A 21,042-nucleotide genomic window follows, 5' to 3' on the forward strand; every position below is an offset into this window, starting at 1 on the left:
GAGCTGATCCCCGACACCAATCTAGGAAACTTGTCCATGGTACACAAAGCTTTAATATTAAAATTCCAAAATTATGACTTTTGAGAGAAAGAAATAATAATGGTAACTATGATAGATAGGGGATAGGTAGGTAGATACTAGTATAATATTAAACTTGAAAGGCGCTGATGTCAATATTGCTTAAAACAGAATATAAACCATTTATTAAATAAAAATCTAAGTCTACTTCTAAAATGTTTTATATTCCTGGCCCTTACCCCTGACCTACCACATTTTAATAGATACGAATAGAACCAGAGAATATACTTTTTAAAAACATGATTGTCAGGGGACTTTTAAGGACCATACATTTAGCAAATGCCTACCATGTAACAGAGGCCAAGCATACTCACTTCATTCAGCCTCCTATTCTCCAATGGCCTATTGGAAATATCCCACCCCCAATACACACACGAGCATACACACACTTTTAAAGAAACTGATGCGGGGTTACCCAAGCAAAAAGAGAAGTGTTGGAATCCAGACTGTTTTCCCACCTTTCCAGCACTAGTCTTCCACTTATATTATATCACTGAGTCTTTTTATAACTTAAATAAGTCATCTCAGAGCAAGTGGAAATGTAAGAAGTCCTCTGTCTTTTATTCATATACTCGATGTCTCCCTGTCTGAAACTCTGCAGTCCCCATTACTCTGTTAGGAACACAGCTGCAGATCCCTTGCCTTTCAGGAAAACACAAGCCAAGCTGTTTTGTTATTGCAGCAGCAAAGTGGTAAAAAAAAACCAAAAAAAACCCCTCCAAAGACAGACTCCCTTTGTTCAGCTCTCAGCACCCTCAGAAGTGTGAAGCTTTCGGCACATTTCTTAATCTCTCTCAGCATATTTCCTCAGATTACATGCAGGGGTGGTTGGAAGGTGCAGAGGAGACAGTTTGTTTAAAATAAAGTGTTGAGCGGAATAACGCCCCCGCAGCGGTGGTTACAGGATTATTAGTGCAGTTATTATTATAGTTAGCATTAGACACATGACCTTGGGCACACTGCTCACTTCTCTGAGTTTTCTGAAATATTAGAAAAATAAAATAACATTTCCTACACGGTTGTGTGATGATAAAGGAGAATTATATTGGATGATTTATGTAAGGTGTCTAACAAAATACCTGCAAAAGAGCAGATACTTAATAAACGTGTTTCCGATGCCCTGTGGTCCCTCTTTCTACCCCATTATGGTTCTTACTGATCTCAGGGCTAATCTAAATGTGTTGTTCAGTTGTGCTCAATACAAAACAAGTAGGCCAGTTGTGACCCTGCCCATGAGGCACTATCCTCGCTCCAAATTAGATTTTGGTTCTTAAAGTGATAAAAAATGATTTTCTTGGTAGGGTTTTAAAAGATTCTATCTCACATCAACTTTGTGATCAGTTTTATAATCTCACAGTAGAACATAATCTCACAGTAGTTACATAACAAATGGGATCAGTTCGCCTAGCCACTGTCAAAGCTCCATAGTCTAAAACCAGTCTCAAAAGCCAGTAAACCCACCATTTTGGAGGTTTATTAGAGCTTTGACCACCTTAAAATGCAACTATGTCAGGGCAGGGAATATGGAGCACCTATTATTATACTAGGAAATACGTGTTTATCTAAAACTGTATCTGAAATATTGGTCAGTAAATCCTTTGTATCCAAAACCTTCTTGAGACCTGTGATGCGGGGCTGAGTGGGGGAGAGGCTTGTGCTAAAATGATTTCTGATTATCATATATTTCTTTCACTTAGAATTTGCTGAGAATTTCTCTGGGTAATCTGCACTTGTAAAACCTCTTCAGCTTTTAACTTATGCTCCTTTACATTTAAGAACAATTGATTACGTTTTTTAACCTTACCTGCACATCTGTTCTAGAAAACTTTTTTTAAATACTATGCCCTGACTCCACCCACAGACATTGTTTTAATTGTTCTGGGATTGCTCCTGAACATCAGTGTATTATCAAGAAACAAAAAACAAGAACAAGGAAAAATAGGTGATATAACTATTCAGGAAGAGAAAACCATTACTGATCTCAGCCTTGCAAACAGATTCAACATTACCCCCACCCAATACCTTCCTTCTAATACAGGCTCATTTCCCTCAATTTAATTGCTCACTTGGTCTTAAATGTACTTGATCTTGCAGCCTCTGAATTTTGAATATTCCTTACATTTTGGAAGAAGAGACAGAAAAAAACATGCAACTTACTGGGGCAGGGTTAGAGAGAGTACTTCCAAATTGCATCAATGGAGTTGAGGTTGCTGAGATGACCCAGAGTGGGACTGTGGCAGTTGTGGATGGGAGAAGAGGCCAGAAGAGGATAGGACACTGGACAGAAAGGGATCGGGAATGAACTGGGAAGAAAATTGCAATTGTGAGCAGGCACCACCCTTGCTATGTAAAGCAGAATTGAAAGTCCTTTAAGATAGTCATAGCAGGCAGTAAATAGATGCTAAGGTTGATTTTATCAAAATCACACTTAGTGGGCTTGATCCCCAGTGTGCAGTGTGCAGGAGGCAGCTGCTCAATGATTCTCTCTCATCATTGGTGTTTCTCTCTCTCTCTCCCTCTTCCTTCCTCTCTGAAATCAATAAAACTACATATATATTTTAAAAATCACACTTAGTGGTCTTATACATTTTTTTTTAATTTTTCAGAAAAATAGGAAAATATACTAACACATCTTATTCTGTTAAATTCTGCACTCTGTTCTGGGATCACCCAACCTAAAATATTATTTTAAAATTTGCATGTATTAAGTTTCACCGTTTGTGCCTTTGAGTTTTGATATATTGTATAGGGGCATATACCCACCATTACAGTTTCAGACACAAAAGTTTCACCACCTTCCCTAAAAGCCCTTGTAGTTCACCTATTTAACTCCCTCCCTTCCACACAACTCCCAGCAACCACTGATCTAATTACATTCTCTATCATGTTCCCATTTTTACAATGCCATCCCGCTCTATTATCAGGATAATTTCAGTTTTGAATAAGAAATTACAGGCAAGAAATTTGCCCTTAACAATACTTGGAAGACTAACAGCACCAATAAAGTAAATATTTTTATACCCATTATGCTAATATGCATGACACTGAGGCTCCGGAATATAAAATGTGTTGTAGGAGTTAAAATAATATTACACAGTAGACTATGAAAATTTCTCATACAAATATTAGCATATTTGCAATATATTCATGAAAATTTTTATTATGCAAATAATAAGGCTCATTTTGTATCATATGTAGGAGTTAGCACAGGCAATGGAACAATCTGAGAAAGCTATTAAGAAAATTCCAAAGGAAACTGTAATAGCAGAAGATGCTAACATTATAAAAAGGTGAATGGCTTCAACAATACAGCATGCATTTACATTTTTCTTTAAAAGGAATGTTGATTTGAAAGAAAAAGAGAAGAAAATAAATTGTACTGGGAGATAGTGGATGTTGAACCAAAGTCAAGATGCTCAATAACTGCACAAGCCATTATTGTCATATCCAGCAACACTATGATTATTATTCTTGGCAGATGATAATAGAAGAGTTGACACAGTGAAAGTATGGAGCAACTTTAAAAATAAGAATCAAACATTATGTTATATTTAAGCTTAGTTTAAATTTTACCTATTTAATAGTTCCATATATTATGCAAGATAAATTGGCAAACTGAATCTCCAATGGAAATAGTATATGGCAAATTATATATACATATACATGCATAGATAAATACATACACATATATTAATTTATACACACACACCTATTTAAGTTTAAAGCCAAGGAACAACATGCATTTTTTAAAAAGTAAAGGATTGGCTTTGGTATTGTTATGTTATATAAATACACTAGAGGCCCTATGCACAAAATTCGTGCAAGGGGCTCAGCCCTCACAGCCACAGCGGCTTGACTTGGCCCTCCCAGCCTGGGCAGCTGCCTCAGCCCTTGCAGCCCCAGCTTTATCCAGAAAGCCGTCCGGAAGGATGTCCAGAAGGTCATTCGGCTGTCTGGTCTAATTAGCATATTACATTTTTATTATTATAGATAGATACATAAAGTATAGATATAAAGAGAAACATTCTTAAAGGTGTGTGTGTGTGAGAGAGAGAGAGAGAGAGAGAGAGAGAGAGAGAGAGAGAATCTGAAACATATATATACTAGTATACCATGGTAACTTTCACACACACAAAAAAGACAGCAAATACCTGCTAATTCTGCCTTTATATGCCAACTATATTGAGTTCATTTAATACCACCTTGAACCAATAGTATATAGGGCCTCAGAGTTAATCTACATTAATCTCCCATTGTATGAACAACTACAACTTTTGAACCATGTAAATACTGAAGTTGAACCAAGCTAGAAAAACAGGGCACATGGTGCAATAAACAGATCTTGTAAGAGAAAACCACACCTGAAACATGATCATGTCAACCTATGTCACCCCAATAAATTTAATTTAAAAAAAAATTACTAAAGGGCTATGTTGGGGCTGGGAAAGAAAAACAGGGAGGAGGATTTTTCTGTGACTTCTGGGTTTACATTCTGGCAAGAATCTCAGAACATGAAGGAACTGGAGGAGAAAACTCTAGAAATCATTGCAAAACAGTCCAACAGCTTAGAGGAAACTTTCTAAAATTGTAAAACTGATTTTTCTCAAGTGTGAAAATATAAAACAACAGAGTGATTGCAATGACAGCAGACAATATGCAATAAATTCCAAGGCAGAGTTTAGCACAGTGATACATATCTTGATACATATTTATATATCTTGATACATATTTATAGGTATATGACTCAGAGAAGTCTTATTACAGGCATTTAGGCTAAATGGTGTTGATTTTCCTGCTACTGTGGCAAATGAGGATTAAACTTTGAATTTTTGCCTTCTGATAACTAGGATTTAACTGACCGCGTTTCATAGTCAGATTCTTGGTTTACTGAATATGTCTTTTGTGTGAGATTTATAGGCACTTTACACCCTATAGAGTTAGCAATCTTTCAATAATATATAGTGTATAGTACTAGGGAAAATTGGCAATACATGAATATTTGGGTTTGAATAATAGCTATACATTGTACCTATGGTGAAGACTTGATAAGATACAAGGACCAAGAAGGTTACTCTCTGAACTATAATTTTCTTTTCTGTACATTATAAAGATTAAAACCGGGATAACAGGCTCTCTGCAGCACTAAAAAACAGAGGACGGAAACATTGCCTAGGGGCATTTTACAACTCAATTCGCTTGTTCCTACCAAATGCAGATAGGAACTTCTGATCATGAGCTTGTGTGGAGAATCAGGAGAAATGGTTTAATAGACTTAAATGGAAGAGAACATAATGTCTTAGTGGAATTATAGAGATTGTAGGATACATGTATTTATTTTATTTACCTTACAGGAGCAGGCCCACAACAGCATAGGCTAATATAATTTATTATATTGCATATTTAATACTGTCAAAGAATAATTTTCCAAAGGTTAAAATCTGACTGTCATATATATGCACCCATTGATATTTCTGTCTTTCTCTCTCTCCCCCCTCCCTTCCTCTAAAATCAGTAAAAAGGGGGGGGGAATCTAAAAGAAGAAAAAAAAATAAACAGGACTACATTAAACTAAAAAGCTTTTTCATAGCAAAGGAAAGCATCAACAAAAATGAAAAGGGAACCCAGTAAATGGAAGAGCATATTTGCCAATGATACATGCATATGCTAAGGGGTTAATCTCCAAAATATATAAAGAGCTTATACAGCTCAACACCAAGACAAGAAACAACCCGATTAAAAAATGGGTAAAGCACCTGAATAGATAATTCTCTAAAGAGGACAAACAGATGACCAAGAGACATATGAGAAAATTCTCAATGTCATTAACAATCAGAGCAATGAAAATTAAAACCACAATAGGATATCACCTCACACCTGCCACAATGGCTAAAATCAACAAATCAACAAACAACAGGTGCTGGAGAGAATGTGGAGAAAGGGAACCCTGAGGCACTGCTGGTCACAACACAGACTGGTGCAGCCACTGTGGCCAACAGTATGCGGTTTCCTCAAACAATTAGAAATGGAACTGCCTTTTGACCTACTGATCCCACTTCTGGGAATATAAACTAAGAATACAAAAACACTCATTCGAAAGAGTATATGCACCACTATGTTCACTGCAATATTATTCACAATAACCAAGACCTAGAAACATTCCAAGTTTCCATTAGTAGATGAGTGGAGGAAAAAGCTACGTTACATTTACATGCTGGAATACTACACAGCCCTAAAAGAAGGAAAATCTTACCTTTTACAACAGAATGGATGGGCCTGGAGGTTAGTATGCTTCGTGAAATAAACCATTCAGAGAAAAACAAATGCCATATGATCTCACTTACATGTAAAATTTAATGAACAAAATAAACTGATGTACAAAATAGAAACAGAGTCATGAATACATGAAACAGACTGACAGCTGTAGAAGGCGGGGTGGAGGGAGACTGGGTGAAAAAAGGTGGAGGGATGAGCAAAAATATATATCTATATAACATATAGACAGACAACAGTGTAGTGACAGCCAGAGGTAAAGAGGGTGAGGGCTTGGTGGAGGTGGGCAAGGTAGGGAGTGGGAAGGCATGGGGACAGAAAGAGACTGTTTGAGGCAATGGCCACACAATGCAGTGTGCAAATGATGTTTTATTGAGTTTGACACTTGAAACCATTATGGTTTTGCAAACCATTGTCATCCCAAAAATGCAATTAATAAAAATATTTTTATAAAGAACTTTCATAACTGCAAAAAACTGGGAAATAAAAATGTACAGAAAATTCAGTAATAATCTCTTTAGTAATAATCATTATTTATCATTGTGATGTATTATTTTTCAGGTATTTTTCCTTAGCATTTATATTATGTCTTTCAAATTCATTTTTAAATTAGAATAGGAATCTTAGGGGGAATAAAGGCTACAATATAAAAATTTTAAAAAGAGCTATCAAATGCTGTTAACCAATATCTAAGTAGCTAATCTAGAGGCAAGAAAACTGTAGGAATAAGCAGGTTTATTTTAGAGTCTATTTAATTCCCAGGTTAAGGATCTTGGTTACAAATAGGCAGTAAATTAGAATACCTAGGGGCTTTTGAAATCTCATTTCCCAGAATGCACTCCAGCCAATTAAATCAGCATCTCTGGAGATGAGACTTTGGCATAAGAATATTTACAGCTCCATGGTGATTAACATGCATTGCACAGGTTGAGAATCACTGATGTATTATGACTCCAGGTGCACCTATTAAGAATTCTTGGAAAATTCTCTCCAGCAGATTTTTGGCAAAGGAGAAATAAAAATCTCCTTACTTTCAGCTTGCAGATGCCAAACAGAATTTAATTTACATTTGATGCCTTCAATCTCCTGGTTAGAGCTTGATGCCCTAACATAACTTTAGCTTCTCAAAAAATTTAAAAAATTGACAGATAGCAGTTGTCCAGGTTAGCAGTCTCAAGAGTCATGACCTTTAAATTGTAAAGTTTAACAATGTCTAAGCCAGGGAGTTACATGAGAGTGAAGAAAACAGCCTGGGGTTGGGGTTAGGGGTGGAATTCTATGTTCTTTTTTTAAAAAAATATATACTTTATTGATTTTTTTACAGAGAGGAAGGGAGAGGGGTAGAGAGTTGCAAACATCGATCAGCTGCCTCCTGCACACCCCCTACTGGGGAAGTGCCAGCAACCAAGGTACATGCCCTTGACCAGAATCGAACCTGGGACCTTTCAGTCTGCAGGCCGATGCTCTATCCACTGAGCAAAACCGGTTAGGGCAGGAATTCTATGTTCTAATAATGTTATGTCATTGTTTTAAATCTGTGTTTCTTGTCCGATCTTTTATTCTGCTGTATTTTATATCATCTGCTGCTATTATCCCTAAAAAATATACTGTGAGGATGCTGTACTTTTAAGAAGATCAGAGTCATACTTAATTGTTTTGATATATTTTCCATGAACAATAAAATAAGGTTAGAGCTTAGTTTGTAAGGAAAATGATTAGCATCCTATAAAGGAACATTCTTTGTATCTTTTCAAAGTACTCAAGCTTCCAGATATGATGATACTAATTTTATACATCTAGCACTTGCTTTTGGGGTGCCTATTTGATTGCATTCAGAATGATTTTGCAGTAAGAACAGAGAACTTTGTGGCATTTTAACTTACTCCAATTTCATTCCCTTTCCCCAGCTCAGGGGTAGTTGTGAAAATAATAGTCTTAATTCCTAAAAAAGGCAGAAAAAAACAACAGAACTCTCAAAGAATTATAATTAAGGGGCTGAATAAAGCAAAGGAACTACAAATGATTCATGTAGATGCTCTTCCCTCAAAGAGGTGCAGCATAAGTTCCTTTGCATAATTACTTCTTTCCAAACACCACAGGATGAAAAAGGGGATAGAAAGTGGAGAAACCTGACAATAACTTCTTCAGCCCCAGGATGTCAAGGTCAACACCAGCAACCATAATTCATGTAGATAGTATGCACCCTTAATGTGCTCTAATGAAAATAACATTACGTCTCTGAGATCTTTCTCCCCCAAACCCATAACCCCAGTTTTATCATGAGAAAAACCTCAGACACATTCTAAAAGAGGGGCATTCTACAAATCTGTGGGGTTTAGAGGAACTAAAAACTGATGTATAATAAAATATTTTTTTTCATCTTTTGGCTAATTAATTGAGATCTGGAGTTTAAGCACTAAATATTTTTGTATCCCTCTTTTTGCTTCCCAAGTGATTTATTTTTTATTTTTATTTTTTTATAAAAGACAGCTTCATTTGTGTAAGCCTGCTTCATCTCTCCCTGGTCTTTATAATTCAGTTAGAAAACATCACTTAAAATCATACTTAAGATGTCAGAATGTTGATTCAACCATTCTTACAAGTGGTCATTACACTATTTTTACTTTAGAACTTTCTAGGATTAAGTTTATACTATTATCTTCATCTCAATCTAATTGTGGGTAGTATCCAACCAGATACTTAATTAGTATCTTCAAAAATAAGCATTTTTACCAAACATGAGAGAGAGAGAGATACATGAATCTGAAAGAGACATATTGATTGGTTGCCGCCTGCACGTGCCCCGACTGGGGCCTGGGATTAACCTACAACCCAGCTATGTGCCCTTGACCAGGAATTGAACACTAGATCCTTTGCTGTGTGGGCCAATGCTCCACCAGTTAGGGACCACCTAATTTTTATCAAAACAAATTGTAATTTACACATTAAAAGGCACTGAAGTACAAGAAATAATTGCATTGAGTTTATCTAGACAAGAGAGAAACACTAAATATCCTTAGAAGATTAAGAAAAGTTTGCAAATGTTTTTCAAAGAATTCCAATCAGAGTGCAGTTATTATCTTTTACTTTCCTAAATAAAAACCTCTTAAATAAATTATTCTCTATTTTGGCTGTACAGAGAAACTATCCCGAGTATTTTCAAAAATTGTAGATACTTAGGCTTCAAAGTAAATGTCCTCAAATGATATCCTACAGCTTAGATAAGGTATCAATGTTTTTATATATCTGCATATAATTTTGATTATATTCAACATTGAGTTGGCTCAGAGTAAGCATATGATGTAATTTTCATTCAATGCAATAATTTCCTTTGCACAGCTTAGTAAAACACATATATTTAAAAAATTTCAGCATCTCATGTAAACTTTATGTAATCCAAAGGGAAAGGGAAATTGATATTAAAGTCAATAATATGTAACAAGTATACTGTTTTAGGGGGGTATTTTATTTAATTTTATTTTTATCTTTATTATTAAGAGTATCACACATGTCCTCCCTCTCATTTTTCCCCACTGCCACCCTCCACCTTTTCCTGCCCTGCCCAAGGCCTTCACCACCATATTGTCTGTGTCTATAGGCAATGCATATATGCATATAAGTTATTTGGTTAATCTCTCCCTGACCTCCCTCCTCAGATTCATGTAATTTTAATTTTTTGGTCTGTTTTACAACTTTAGTGAGACAAAAGTTTACTGGTGGAAAACCAAAAATAATGTAAAGAATTCTTGTGTATAGACATACAAATACATTTTGTCGGGTTGATGTTAAATTGACTCCCCTCCTCCACAGTGGAGGGAGCTAATTTTCCATCTACTTAGAATGTCCTTTTGGGTGTTTTTGTGTTGAGGGATCTGTGGAAGGTTAGAGTATGAAATATTATAATTAAATAATAGTGTTTTAAAGTGTGAATCCTTATCCAAAGCTTCGTTTATCCACATAAGCTTCTTATGTGCAAATGTCATAATTAGTTTCATTCGTGCGATATAACCAGATACTCAATGAACATCTGTTGAATGAATTAATCTCTGCTTGAACCCAGCTGTACAGCCATATCATACCAAGTATTCTTGTTATTTTAATTTTCACATTTAAAATTCATGAATCATAATTATTTTCTCCATTAACAGAGGTAAGAGAATAATTAACAGCCTCCTTATTTATTGCATTAAAAATGAAAATAAAAGTTCCACTAGAGGTTTGGGAATACATATTACACAGAGAAAAAAATGCAAACTCAACCATGCGATAAAATGTGACTTGTTAAAGGTTGTGAAGTGGAATGAATTCATAACCAATGCCATGGGGTGACGGCAATTACGGGTGACTGCCAAAGTGACATGGACTTTAAGCATTTACTGATAAAATAAAAGACTATGAAGCACTGCTCTCTGTGGATTACCTTGAGAATGCAATTGTGTCCCTCATGTCTAAAATAGAAATGTGATTATCAAGCCTATCTCAGATTACATATGAAGTATCATGAAGAAGGACAAACTATTTTATTTTCCACTTTTTGTTTAGTAATAAGAAATGATCTGAAATGTAATTTTGTTAAAGTAAGCTAAAAAAACAAAAAGGGTCAGCATATGGTTAGTGCCTGCTGTGTGCCAGGCTTTGTGTCAAGTAATGTGCAAACACTTTCTATTTTTAACCACACAATATTCTCAAACAACAGTCATGAGTTTCACTCAGTTGGAGAAACTGACTCAGAGAGGTTAAGTTCATTCTGGGCCCATAGGCTAAAGGCAACTGAAAATGAGAATTTAATCATTCAGATCTCTATCTCCAGAGGTAAAGTAAAATTATGCTAATAAACTGAATTTATTTCTTGGTATCTACATCTATTATTCTTCTTTAATAAGGAGACTCATGTAAAGCCTTTACCAGAAAAATAAAGTCATAATGAAAACCTTATTTGTAAAAAGCTATTATGTCCCTTTTTTGATAACCTAAGAAATTAACAAACCATTTGAGTCTTGAACTCTACTGAATGAGTTCAAGAGGCTTTTAGCTTTTATGATGTTTAATTAAACTAAACAAAGAACTATGCCTTAGGTATATTGGTGGAAGGTAAATAAGAGGGGAATCCAAATATCCTAGAATAGTCTTGCATACATTCCAGAGACTGAAAGGTAAATACCTTGAATAAAGAAAGTGTTTAGTGATTGAAAGATCATTGTTTTAAAATCTGAAAAAGTGGTCAGAAAATTACCTGAAGGGGACATTTCTGTCAGAAAAATAGAAACCAAACCATTATTATATGAGAAAGGGTTTACACATCTTTAACTGAAAAGATTTTCTTGGGTAGCAAAATGTTTTCCTCTGTGCATTTACAAATATAATGACATTTGTTCCTGTCAAAAAACTTGGGGGGGGGGGATATGTTAATCTTGTTCCTGTTTACACCCTGGGACATTGCAGAGACCTGACCAAGCCACGTTGTTAAGTTAGCTGAGAAGGAACCCAGACTTTTACCATATATTTAGCTCACCAAATAAAATGTGTTCCCTAACTAAGAATCTAGGTAAAAATATTCAGAGGAAAATGTAAAGTGTAGATGCAATTAAAAATATCTATGTAGTTTAATCATGGAAACACTATGAGCTGCTCCTCTCTTAAACACAGAGCTGTTTCTCTATTAATTTCAGCATGCAATGCAGCCCTGGACACTGGGGCTGATGCTCCTTAACCGTGGTGGGTAGATCTCCTCATTGATATCAGGGAGCACTAATTGCACAAAAAGTTTTAGGTCGTTTATAAACACAGAGTTTCCACACATCACACAAGGGAACAGAAAACCACTTACACCAAGAAGTTAAATTCTTACTGGGGAATGTGAATTTAGAGAATAGGATAAGTAGATGGACACAAATAGTAAAGAGACCCAGAGCAGAAGCCTGGAGGAAGAAGCCGTGCTTTATCATTTTCATGGATAAGAGTTTGGTTCATCAGGGAGACTCTATAAGATCAGTTTACACCTTGTATTGGATGAGGTTCTATAACAATCAGAACTTCTTAGCAAAAGATATCCTTAGCAGAAGAGGATAAAAAAATGTGTTTAAAAGTGAAGTTATGCATTGTTTAGAGCACATCATCTGGGTTATCTGATTTTTTTCTTTGGGTACTCTATGCCTTTCATTGGCTATGAGCTACTTCACAAATATCTAGGTTGTAGATAACTGATACCAGTGCAAAAATAATTCCTGTCTATAGACATGCACATATACTGTGTTCAAATTTCAACTGATTTGTCTACCCAATTGTGGAAAATACTGGTTTTGCATCCATTTCTAAATTGATTTCATTATTCTGAATTTTAAATGGCTATGTCTTTTGTTTTTAAGAATAGTTTATTGGTTTTTAGAGAAAGAGGAAGAGAAAGGGAGAGAGAGAGAAACATGGATGTGAGAGAGAAACATTGATTGGATGCCTCCTGCATGTCCCCTAATGGGGATCAATCCTACACTGGGAATTGAACCTGCAACCTTTTGGTGCATGGGATGAATCCCAACCAACTAAGGCATGTTTTTAAATTTTTTCTTGCACTGGTTTATAATATCTGCCCGTTTCCTTCTTAATAAGGTGTTAAATAAAATCATTAACACATTTACGTTATATCTGTAGGACAGTCAGGTATATATATACATATACATATATATATATGTGTGTATATGTATATATATGTATATGTATATGTATATGTGTGTGTGTGTGTGTGTATGTATATGTATATATATATATATATATATATATATATATATATAATCATTCTTTAATACACAGAATCAAATGACTAGAGCCTAAAGAAACACATTCAAAGGAGAAGTACAATTTGCTCCTGTTTCTTAAAATTACAGACAGTATTGCTTTTAAGGTAAAAAGGAATGCTTTAAAAAAGATTTAATGAATAAAACCAAAGCATATTTTTTTCAATGACCTTTTTTATTTTACAATAAAATTTTATAATAAAATTTGCTGCTCAGTATGCAGGTCCACATTGGAATTTTCTGTCTTAAATAGGGATCATATGCTATTTATGTATATAGTAATTCCCTGGGCAATAATTCTACAATATTTTACTACAACTCTCAAAAAGGCCATAATGGCTAACAATATTTCAGAATGTGATATATTCTCAAACAGCACTGACCTTCCAAGTCACTCAAAAGATTTAGAAGACGCATTACAATTAAAGATTTTTTAAAAGAGTGACTACCAAAAACAGCATGTAGGGCCAGAAGAAATGGTTTGCCAATAAAATGCTGAATTGCTTAATAGAGGCAGTAGTAATGACGGTAATTTCCACAAGTTGCTAATTTCCCCGGAAAGGACTGATGAGAACTCTACTGTTACCATATGTATTATCAACTGTAGTTATATTCATACTTTGATCAATGTAGGGTTACTCTGTGGGCCCTCCTAGGATAGTCTGCTAACTAATGAGACCCAGGTAGCCTGTTTGGGAGAGAAGACCAACACGATAACCCACCTTTGTCTCCCAGGAACAGAAGAAATGCTTTATACCTATTCTAAACTCTTGTTTTCTTTGTCCTGCTTCCCTGCATAAAAGTTTTCTCTGTGTCCTACTGTCTCACATTCTGTAGATTACAAACAATATTCTGAATAACATTTGGGAGAAATTAATGAATGTAACTAATTGCCCCCATCAAAACAATGGAGAGCAAATCTTCATGGAGAAGCTGCCTGAAAACTCAAGACTGGCTACAGGGAAGACATAATTAGAGCTCACCCAGAGAAGACAACAGTTCAATGCTGACTTCTAACACTAATTAGTTTTTAGGAACTGCTTCAAGTCCTAGATAGAGAAAGATTCTGAGCCTGGATCCAAGCTCGGTAGGAAAGATTGCCATGACTAGCTTGCAGGGTCTGCAATAGAGAGACTAGGAAATACATCTGTTAATAGATTGAAATATTTTTGTCAGACCTGATTATATCAGTTAACATTTATATTTTCTTTTTTTTTTCTAAGCCATTCAAATTTCTTTCTTTTTTTTATTATTATTAGTTAAGGTATTACAAATGTGTCCACATCCCCCCCATTAACCCCCAACCTCTCCCCCACACACAAACTCATGCTCTTATTTTCTTATGAGATATATCAGAATTTTTCTTCAGAGTTGGAATTAGTGGAAAACACACACACACACACACACACACACACACACACACATATATATATATATATATATATATATATATATATATTAATATTTTATTAGCTTATGCATCAGATATTTTTGGTTAAGAATCCATTTCTTGGGGGAAAAGGAGACATGTGTAATACTTTAAACAATAAATAATTTATAAAAAAGAATCCATTTCTTAAATGGCTACTGACATAACTACCAACTTTACAATAAAATCACCCACTTCAATCCTCGAATGAACAAACTGAAAACAAGTAAGAGAAAAAGACAGTAACTTGGAATCAAGATTTTATATATATATATACACACACACACACACACACACACACACACACATACATATACATATACACACACACATACATACACATACACTAGAGGGGCCCAGTACACAAAAATTTGTGCGGGGAGGGGGGGGTCCCTCAGCACCGCCTGTGCCCTCTCCCAATCTGGGACCCATCACCCATCAGGGGATGACCACCTGCTGGTTTAGGCCTGCTCCCAGGGGGATTGGGCCTAAGCTGGCAATCAGACATCCCTCTGGCAGCCCAGGAGCCCTTGGGGGATGTCTATTTGCCAGTGGATAGCAGGCCTAAGCTGCAGTCTGACATCCTTAGCGCTGCTGAGGAGGCGGGAGAGGCTCCCACCACCACCGCGGTACTGGCAGCCATCAGCTTGGCTTGTGGCTGAGCAGAGCTCCCCCATGTGGGAGCGCAGTGACCACCAGAGGGCAGCTCCTGCATTAAGCGTCTGCCCCCTGATGGTCAGTGTGTGTCATAGTGACCAGTCACTCCCAGTCTTTCTGCTGTTAGGGTCAGTTTGCATATTACCCCTTTACTATATAGGATACAAGTCTGGTGCACGGGTGGGGGGCTGCTGGTTTGCCCTTCAGGGTGGCAGTCCCCACTGGGGTGCCTGGCCAGTCTGGGTGAGGGACTGATGGCTGTTTTCAGGCTGGCCACACCACCTTTAGGGTGGGGGGTCCCCACTGGGGTGCCTGGCCAGTCTGGGTGAAGGGCTGTGGGCTATTTTCAGGCTGGCCAAGCCTCCCCAGTGACCGAAGCTCCCAGCCTCTCCTTTTTTTTTTTTTTTTTCTGGGATTATTTACCTTCTATAATTGAAACTTTGTAGCCTGGAGTGGAGCTCAGAGCCAGCCAGGGCTTAGTTTCCTCCATCACCAGGGGCAACCCAAGGCTCCAGCTCTATGGCCACGGCCGGCTGAAAGCAGGTATCTGGGGTTTATTTACCTTCTATAATTGAAACTTTGTTGCTTTGTGTGTAGCTTAGAGCTGGCCACAGCAGGCGGGGAACCTTGGCTTCCTCCATCACTGGAGCAAGCAAGCTTCCTGCTCGTGCCAGCTCCGTGGCTGCCAGCCACCATCTTTGTTGGCAGTTAATGTGCATATCTTGCTGATTAGCCAAAGGGAGGTGTAGCGAAGGTATTGTCAATTTACCATGTTCGTCTATTATTAGGTAAGATTATATATATATAATTTTTTTTTCCAGTCAAAGTAAACTTCCTCAAGAGAATGACACCTTGTTAACTAGAATGAGCACTTCTCATCATCTCATAGATAATAGAGCCTCAGTAAATATTCCCTCAATAAATAAACAAGTGAATAAACTTGAATTATGAGATTCAGATTGAAGCTTTGTGACCTTATATGAGTTTCTCAGTCTCTGGGTTTGCTTTATTTTGCTCTGTTTGCTTCTAAAATATGACAGGTGGGATAGATCATCTCTAAATTATTCTCAGCATTTTGTATAGTTAAGACAACTTTGTAAAAAAGAAATTATGTCTACATATATTTTGAACAGGCCTGACATTTGATAAAGAACATGTTTATATATGCATACATATAAGTATGTATGTTTATAAATATACATAACAAATATAACCTAATTTATATATCTATCACTTTATATGGTAAGTGATTAAAGTAAACAATGGCCAACTGGCTTTTAGGTTTTTAGCCTGATGGTAATGTGGCCCAAATGGTTGGTTGGTTTGTCATGTGTTTCCTAGGCATATGATGTATAATTTAAACTCTGTCCAAAGATATTTTGAAATAGTATTATTAATCCTAAAGGTTAGAGGAAGTAGGAGGTAGGTTGTGTATGTCGGGGAAAAGATTTATCTTTCCAAACTTTGCCTACTCTGTAGATAAAGCATCATTTTCATATGAAATATGCTAATATTGATAAGGAAACATACTGGATTCTGGTTACCCATTGATATATTTCATTATTTCTAAACCGTTATCTCCAACAATGTATGTTTGGAATCTGCATTATTCAGTGTATTTTGAACTACTTACATAGATGTTCGGTACTATGTACTACTTATATATTAAACTATGCATTCATTATATAATAATTATAGGGGGGCATTAGATCAGAAAAGATGAGAATACTGCCATGCATTTCAATATTTTACAGTATCAATACATGAAGCATCAAGCCCAAGCTGATTTGGTTACTGATTCCCCAAAACATGTTCCCATTTGCATATTTTTCTTTTCCCCCTTTTATTAGTTTGATACTTATTCTGTCTTTAGCACCTATTTTTCTTTCAGAGCATTTTCTATTTATCCTCTGTAATACTTCTACACTGTGAATTTCTGACACACATACTGTATATATTTGTAATTTTATGTTTAGCAAATAATGCATTTATTCACTCAGCTCTTCCCAGGTACTGAGGTCCTAGAATACAACTATTAACAAGGAGGTCCTCTCCTTTCACACAGAGCATATTTTGGAGTAAGGAGGAGTCAGATAGGGAGCACAATTGAAAGAGTATCTGCACTGCAAATCATATAGCTATTAAACACAATGAAGCTGACTGTAAATGATACCTGGAAGGAAGCCAGCATTTCTTTCTTATATAAAAATTACAGAAACGTGGACTATTATTTCATTTCTCAAAAAATTAGTAACTTCTTTAATGTTCATACATATATGTTTGGCTGCAAAAAATTTGATAAGAATTAGAAGGATCATACAACAGGTTGTTAAATATTACTGCAAAATTTGGAGTTAAAATGTGGAATTAAAATCCTCTCTGTAACATTAATTCAAATACGTAAACAAGAAGACATTGAACAACTAGATTTCTGGATGAGCAAATAAAGATCTTTATGGAATTATGTGATATGACTAATTTTCTTCAGGACCATTGCAAATTTAGTAAAAGTTAATATGTCAACATAGTTTTCATAATTTATACAATGTTTTAATATAGTTTTTGAAATTGAATTTAAGTGGTTTTAAAAATAAAATAAAATAGTAACTAAAATGATATGCTAGTACCTCTAGAAGTACATAAAAGTAATAAATATGTTATGCCCAGATTTCAAGATCCCCAAGAAAACCACACCAGGGAGCCAGTCTGATGCAAAAGCAGAAGGTCCTTTATTGAGCTGGCTAACTCGACCCTGCCTTCCGGCCGACACAGCGACCAGAAGCAGAGTGCCACTCGTGAGAATATCAGGGCTTTAATAGTGAGGGGATGGGAGCTGACTGTGGGCCCTGCCGATTGGCCAGGCGCAAGTCGGGTCTTGTTACACAGGATGTGGTCATCTCTATGGTGCGCATGTCCTTGATTGTCATTGGTTAGTTTAAAGAAATCCCGGCTTCCGGGAAGAAGGTACTTTCCTGAGCACATGGCGGCTGCCCCAACATGGAGGATCTGGGGTAAGATGGAGGGCATAGCCCTCGCCCTTTCAAATACTCAACTGTTAAAACTTGAATTCTGCTACTGTTCCTGTTTATATTTAGGTCCTGTTTCCTCACCCAAACTTGTAATCGATTTCTGACTTCTTTCTCCATTTTATGTGTCAGAAGCAATATGCTACTTGTCATTGATGCTCAAGAAAGATTTGTTTACTGAAGACAATTGCTGGAAGCTGATCCACCCTTGCTGCTTGACGCACTTGCTGCAGGGATGTTTCAAGGGACCTGTTTCAAGGGACCTGGCGTATATGGCATACTGTTCTTAATATGTTTGCTCCCACTCTTCCCTATGTGTTTAAAACAGGACCACCTCTCTGAGAAAGGTTGTTTCCCCAGGTGAGGATTTTTATCAGTAAAACCCCTTAACTAAGTGCCAGAGGGGTAGTTAATCACTTTACTCACTCTTAAGTTACTTAATCTTTATTTAGAATAACCTCCTTCAGTTACTTCCTTGCAGCTTAATAGAACAATAGAGTAACCTTGGAATGGAGATAAGAAACGCCCTAGCCTTTGGTATAGAATGGATGGGATTAAGATCAAATAGGATAAATGCAAATGTAAGAGGACAATAAAGGGAGGAACCTGGCTAGGAGGAACCACACCATGATGATCACCTGAAGGCTGCCTCATGTCTTTCCTTCTCCGCAGACTCCGTCCACACCTTTGGGAACCCCTGGACCCGCTGGGGCTGGACCCCAGCAGACAATCAAATACTAAATAAGAGGCTTGGAATTCTGCGCCTCTGATGAACATTATTTTGTTGTATTACCTCTTTTGGCAAGAGGTGAGTATCTTAAATCTGTACCTGGAAAACTCATAAAGCTTCTACTATATTGGTTTACATTTCGCATGACCATAAAGGAGAGTAACTTGTCTATAAATATTACACAATTATTTAAGTCATGCTTATTTCCTTAATGTTTTGGCACTCCTGAAAACTGCAGTAGGTTTACAAAACACGGTACTGTGTTGTTTTAGTAAAATATCCACCTTAACCAAACAGGACTGTGTCAGGGTTCCCATTTGGGAACTTCTCAGGAGGCTGGGAGCCCCTTTAAATTTAGAATCATGTTTCCTTTAAACAAATGTACTCAGGAAATATGCTCAGTGAATAGCATAAAGGAGGCGCTCAATAAATGTAGTGAACGAGTAAATTAAACACTGTGGAATAGGTTGTAGGCTCATTGGGAGGTCTTTTTCTATAAAACACATAACTGAGTCACAAATATTAACATTACTTATTAGTCAGGATGGAAAGTAATGAACTGCCTGCAGAGTGAAAACACCTTCAAGAGATTTGCATTTAAAAGCAACCATTGTAGGAGAGATTGAAGACATAACCTGAGTAGGCAGAAGCTACACTAACCTCCTCTCAGGATCAAACTGGAATTACAACTAAAAGATAGAGCAATCAATCTGAATAGCCAATTGAAGACTAGCTGAATAGTTTTATAGCCAAGGATTTACAGAGAAGCTATTGAGACTGGTAGAAAGGGCAGAGATGTGAAAAGGGCTGGCCCCATTCACACAGGTGGCTGAGAATGGATATCTCTGATGTAAAGGTTCCCCCTGAAACCAGCATGCCAGCTTCCCAGCCCAGAGCACCAGAGTCAGAAAGAGGCACCCAGGAAATATCTGGCTGTAAAAAGCAGTAGGGGTTATGTCTGCCAAATGTTAGCCACATTCCTGCCCCTCCTGGCGATTTTCCTGTTATTCTCATTATAGGTTTCATGATCAAAGCCTTCAGTTTTCAGTAAACCACCTCACCCAATTTCCAGTGGATTACCTGCCTACACCTGACCCCCACCTGCACCTGGTCTGACCAGTTACTCTGACTGACCTTTACAAGAGACATAAATATCCCTGCTCCCCCTACTCTGTCCCACTGATGCCATTTTGGTCTCAGCCATTCTGCTAGCACATGTAACAATCCTATTCTAGCATCCTATCTAATAAAAGAGAACAATGGTAATTAGTGAACAACCGCTACCCTTCCCATTGGCTAATCAGGGCGATATGCAAATTAACTGCCAGCCAAGATGGTGGCCAGCAGCCAGGCAGCTTAAAGCAAACATGAGGCTTGCTTGCTTCAGTGACGGAGGACTCCAACGTTCCCCGCCTGCCGCAGCCGGCCTCTGAGCTGCAACTCTAAGCAACTATGTTACAAATATAGAAGCTAAACAAAACCCCAGAAACCTGCTTTAGTCGGGCCAGGATTCAGCCAGCAGGATCGCAACATTGCTTCAAATACAGAAGGTAAACAAAGGCCAGAAACCTGCTTTCAGCAGCGGAGGCCTAAGAGCTGGAGCCAAGCCTCAAAGCTAAAGCTGGCCCAGAATAAAAAAAATAAATAAATAAAGGAGCGGTTGGGAGCTTCATTCACCCGCCAGCCTGAAAACAGCCCTCAGCCCCTCACCCAGACTGGCCAGGCACCCCAGTGGGGACCCTCACCCTGAAGGGTGTGTGACCAGCTGAAAACAGCCATCATTCCCTCATCCAGGCTGGCCAGGCACCCCATTGGGGACCCCCACCCTGATCCAGGACACTTTTCAGGGCAAACCAGCCGGCCCCCACCCGTGCACCAGGCCTCTATCCTATATAGTAAAAGGGTAATATGCATATGCCTCCCAGCACCGGGATCAGCGTGAAAGGGGGCAGCACCCAAACCCCCTGATCGCCCTGCGGCTCTGTGTGTGACAGGGGGCGGGGTCACAACCTCCCTATCCGCCCTGCTCTGTTCGTGACAGGGGGCGGTGCCCCAACTCCCCTA

The sequence above is a fragment of the Myotis nattereri genome, assembly GCF_964212035.1.
Source record: "Myotis nattereri genome assembly, chromosome: 9".
In the NCBI taxonomy this organism is placed as follows: domain Eukaryota; kingdom Metazoa; phylum Chordata; class Mammalia; order Chiroptera; family Vespertilionidae; genus Myotis; species Myotis nattereri.